The following is a 5702-nucleotide window of genomic DNA, read 5'->3' as shown; positions in this document are numbered from 1 at the left end:
GCAAAGCATTCCCTGATGAGGGTTTTAAACTGGTTTAACCATCACAGCATCTCCCAAAGAATCCTGGGAATTGTATGTTTTGTTAAAGGGCTGGGGTCTCTCTGCTGAAAAGCCGTCATCTCCTTGCAAGTGCTACAGATTCTCAGGGAAGCTTGGAATTAATTCCAAGGATTAAAACTAGCTTAAATCTGTAGTATAGCCCTGCTATCAATCTACCAGCTCAAGGTATTTTCTAAAACAGTCACATCCAGAGCCTACCTTAGATTTGGAACACAGAGCCCCCCCCCCCTTTTTAACCGTATGTGCTGATTTTTCTCATCTCTTTAAGGTGAGCAAATGCAAAGAAAGTTCAGGTGGAATGCTGACACCAAGGATGAAGAGAGGGTGAGTGACAATAATTTTGGAGAGGCCCTTCTTGTGAGGGCCTCCTTATGAGACCACTGCTGCCTTCAGAGATGTGTCTGGTGGCCACCTGAGAGAGGGCCTTTTCAATGGCTGCTCCCAGGCCGTGGAACACCCTTCCAAGGGAGGCTAGGCTCGCTCCCTCTCTGCTGTTCTCCCACCTACAGGAAAAAGACTGCTTTATTCAAGAAGGCCTTTGGCCTGTAAGTCTGTTGAGTTGGGTGCTGTTTTTAATTTAATGTTATTTTTAATTTCATCTTTAATTGTTATGCACTTTTTGTGTTTTAATGTATTGTTTTATTGTTTTAATCAAGTGTAATTGTGCCTATAAGCCCACTTGAGTGCCATTTTCTGGTAGAAAGCTGGGGTACAAATCAAATAAATAAATCACAGCAGAAACTGATGAACACACACGTTAGGGATGTGCACTGAATTAAGCCCAAGCACATGCCAAATTAGGTCCATCTGGACCATTTCTGATACTTTCTTGAGGCAATGTGGGTTTCCTTCTCAAGAGACTAGAACTGAAGCCGGACCCTCCACACAATGCTTTGTTCAGGATTCAGGGTTTGGAAAGGCAGAGAATGTGTCTCCAAAAATAACATCTTTTGCTTTTGTTTCTTTAAACACGGAGGAAGAGGGAAGAATGCAGTGGGGTTGAATTATTGGCAGGCCCCCCTTCTTATCATAGGACACATTTTACCAAGGGGTCCGTTTTAGGAGAGGACAAGGGAAAAGCCGCTAGGGATGGTGGAGGATTCCGCAGCTCGGCCCCCTGGACTCCACCTGTGTGAGTTGGGCCAGCTCACTGCCACCGTGTGCAACCCTCCCTCTCTCCCTGCTGGTGCCTATAGGGAGAGCAGGAGAGATACACATGGTGGTAGCAGCAGCAGCATCAGAAAGGGTGGGCAGTGCCATGGCTCTCCTCCCTTCCTGCCACTGTGGTGCACAACTCTCCCCCTCTCCCTGCCAGTGCCCTCAGTTAGGTTTCAGTGTGTGTGTGTGTGTGTGTGTGTGTTGAGGGGAGTGGGCACAGTTGAGTTTAAAGCTTTTGGGAGGGGAAAGGGTTAAGCGCGCGTACACACAGATGCTGCTTCCCTGCCACCACCACCACTCTTCTGCTCAAACCTGCCACATCCCATTTTGCCTTTCATTTAAAACCCAAACAGGAACACCTCATTTAGAGACCATTCATGCATCTACGCAGCATTTTGTTGACCCTTAAGAAAAGAGTTTCTTTCTAGCTCAGACAACAGAAAATGCAAAAGCCAAGGTTTCCTTTAAAGGAGAGGTGGTTGCTTTAGTTTCATCCAAAGGCAGAGATTTCTCCAGCTCTCCCCTCTTTCAACGGTTAACATCTGCTGGTACTCAGAGCAGTAAATGGGCTTCCATACTGTGTTCATTATGATAAGGACATTGTAAATGAAGTGATAGCTTATGGTAACAAATAGCACCTGACATCCTGTACTATCTATCCATCGTGTAACGTGAAACAGATGCAGAAGTCCACACCCCTGATGAGTTCATTAGTGTAGGGAGAGGAGAGGAACACAGAAACAGACACAGACGCATGACTTGGAGGAATTCAGAGTGTTTTGACTGTAATAGGGCGAGAACAGAGACATTTATTCATACACAGCCAAGTCATATTGAAGTTAATGATGTGGAACAAACCGAGAAATGGGAAGCAGCCCTGTGGGAAACAGGCTGAGGGCAGTGTCAGATGGCTCAGCACGTAATTCGCTGATCCACACAAGCCTGCAGGAGTGCAGTTTAGTGGTCAGAGTGTCAGACTAGGACTGGGGAGACTTGGGTTCAAGTCCTTTCTTTGCCACAAAGCTCTTTGGGTGATATCAGGACAGTTGCTACCTCTTGGCCTAACCTACCTCACAGGGTTGCTGTGAAAAAAATGGGGGATGGACCATGTATATATGTGTCATTGCACCTTAAACACCAGAAAAATGTGGCATAAGCTTCCATGGAATAACCACCACCACCACCACCATAAATTTGGGGGGAGCTAAGGGGAAAGCTAGATAAAAGATATAATAAAGGGGGACATCTTGTATTTATATATTATTTAGTTCAAACATTTTTGCCCTGCTCCTCAGCTGAAAAGGCTTCCAGAGTGGCTTGAATAATCAATAAAAACAAAACAGTCCCTGCCCTCGAACTTACAATTTGAAGGAATAACATATAAGAAAGAGGGGGGGGGGATGGTTGAGGAGGGAATAAAACTTGGTTCCATTTGTGCAAAATATGCACATTCGCACAAATTCAGCCATAACTGGCACAAATTAAAAAACACAGAAAATCTGCCAGCTGGCCCAACTTACTGTGGACCGAGTTTGATCAGCTAGAAGAAAATGGGTCAAAGTCAAGGGGACCAAGCTATTGAAAGCTCATCGAGCTCCCCCACACACACAAATGGGTTCCTCCGGCATCCCTAATTAAAAGATAAATCAGCTCCTGCCCTCAGCTTCACAATCTAATTGGCATGATGATACAAAAGGAAAAATGGACAGGGAGTGTACAGGAAATCAAACATTGGAGCAGCTACTCGTTCACTGGCCAGTGGCCAATGGATAGGACAATGTTTATCTCCCCCACACCCTGAAGCCCTTCTTCATAGGCAGGGGGTGCAGTCTTCCAGTTGCCCTTGGCCTCCTGGCCATTGGCAGACTGTGCCTCCATGTATAGCTTTGTAGGCCCAGAATAATGTCGCAGATAGTAGTGCTGAGCTAGATGGACCAACAGACTGGCTCAGCATCAAGCAGTTTCATATGTGTGAAGGTGGATTGGCAGTCAGAGAGTAGGAAATATGGTAGTTTCAATAAGTTCTGGATAAAATTTCTCATCAGACCCAGGGAGCATAGCCCGTGCAAAACATCTGGAAGTCACCAGGTTGCACACCCCTAGGCTAGATCATGTGAGGATTTGCCAGGATCTGAAGACAGAATCACAAGGAAGTACAAGGAGAAAGTGAAACTGAAAGAAAGCCTCACACAAAATCTAGGAGAAGAGGAAATATGGGGCTGAGGAGGTAGGGGGAGGTATGGATTCAGGCACCCATTTGTTGGTTTGTGCTGGTATCATTCACATACTGATGAATTACACTATTGCAGTAGTTCATTGGCTTCAGGGCCCTAGCTATAAAAACCTGGTCAGAAATGATTTCTTTTTCTTTCTTCTTTTGCCTCACTTTACTTCATCCAAATCTTCTCCTACTCACTTTTTAGTGCTTCTAGTGTTCCTTCTGACCTGTATTTCCTTCTTCTACTTTCCCTACCTCCTTGTTCTCTTTTTTCACTCTCCTGTAGGGATGGTGGAGAATTCCGCCACGGATTTCAGTGAGGCCGAATGCACTGGCATTCGGCCCCCCGAAACCCATAGCGGAATGGTCTCCCACCTCTCGCCACTCCGCGGAATCCCACCAGAATGAAACTTACCTGGGGCTTCAGCAGCAGCGGCGGCTCTGGTGGCGGCAGCTGGTCTTTCGGCCAGCTGCTGTGGCTGCCATTTGCGTCCTGCCAAGCTGCCATGATAGCCTATCACAGTAAAGGCAGCCACGCAAATGGTGGCCGCTACACCATTTGCGCCACTGCTCTTTCTGTGATAGGCTACGTAAATACTTACATAGGCTGCCTTTACCGTGATACGCTACGTAAATACTTACGTAGCCTATCATGGAAAGAGCAGCAGCGCAAATGGTGTAGCGGCTGCCGTTTGCATCCTTGCTCTTTGCCATGATAGGCTACATAAATACTTACCTAGCCTATCATGGCAGCCTGGCTGGACACAAATGGCGGCCCATACGGCGGCCGCCATTTGCATCCGCAGCAGCCCAGCTGCGGCCGGAACTCCAGCTGCAGACGGCCCTGGCCGGCGGCTCCACAGAGCCACCGCAGAGTGGAGCCGGCCAGGGAGGGTTCCAGGGGGAGGGACGGACTGCCTCCCCCCCACCGCAAATCACACCTGAGAAAAGGTAAGTGACTTTCATACATCCCTACTTCTCCTGCCACCAGCCTTCCTCCTATGCTGATGGACTCCACGGGTAAAATACAACATAAGCCTTACTTAGAGTATATCTATTAAAATGAAGGAAACTTAAGTTAGTCATGACTAACTTAAGTCCCATGTGTTTCAATGAGTCCACTCTAACTAGGACTTATGGTGAATTCTATCCCATGTCTCCCCACACCTATATCTTATTGGCCTTCATTTTCCTTGGCTTCCCTTTACATTGGAATAGATCCCTCCCTCCCCGATATTTGCCTGGGAATATCATGGAAATATAAGTTGCCTGTGAACAACCCCACAAGAGGTGGGAGATTCAGGACAGATAAAAGGAAGTACTTCTTAACACAGCACATAGATAAACTATGGAATTCACTACCACAGGATACATTGATGGCCGCTAATTTGGATGGCTTTAAAAGGGGGTTAGACAAATTCCTGGAGGAAAAGGCTATCAATGGCTACTAGTCTTGATGGCTATGTACTACCTCCAGTACCAGAGGCAGTATGCCTGTGTACACCAGTTGCTGGGAAACATGGGCAGGTGGGTGCTGTAGCACTCATGTCCTGCTTATGGGTTCCTGGTCAACCGCTGGGTGGCCACTGTGCAAGCAGAATGCTGGACTAGATGGACCCTTGGTCTGATCCAGCAGGGCTCTTCTGATGTTCTTAAGAGGGCTGTTGCCTTCACACACTGCTCATGGATGTCTTTCAGTAGCATCTTATTGGCCATAGTGGGAAAGCGGATGTTGCAACATATGGAGATTGTTCTGATACAGCTGGTCTCTTCTTAAAAGGCCCCATCCAAAAGGTGTTTTGCAAATGAGAGCTAGCTAGCTATCAACTAACATTATACGCGGCTGCTTGGTCACATGTAATTTGGGCCTCAGTTACAAGTCTGCAGGCAGGACTTGTCCCTATTTAATCTCCATAAAGCATCTGCTCTGCTTTTAGATCCTTAATGAATTATATATGGCATATAGTTTCCTGTCAAGCTACGGAAGGGGTATAAGTAGGGAAAAGAAAAGAAAGAAAACTGAACATTCATTCCTATCTGTTCCCTGGAGTGTATCTAAGAAATACAAGCCCAATTGTCATCAGACATTAAGAGTTTTGGCTCAACATCAAAACTGTGAGCTAAATCCAGACCTGCGAGCATACTCCTTGGCCGACTCCCCATAGAGTCATCCACTCCCCATGAAATACCCTTCCATAAAATGAAACACAAAATCACCTGGGCCAGGCAAAGATATCAGAACAGGAGGGAAACAATTGCAAGAAGT

The sequence above is a fragment of the Heloderma suspectum genome, chromosome 9 (genome assembly GCF_057233095.1).
Source record: "Heloderma suspectum isolate Gila_16-S chromosome 9, 16-S_ref, whole genome shotgun sequence".
NCBI lineage: Eukaryota > Metazoa > Chordata > Lepidosauria > Squamata > Helodermatidae > Heloderma > Heloderma suspectum.
The sequence above is the reverse complement of the archived record's forward strand: the minus strand, read 5'-3'. Positions refer to the sequence as shown.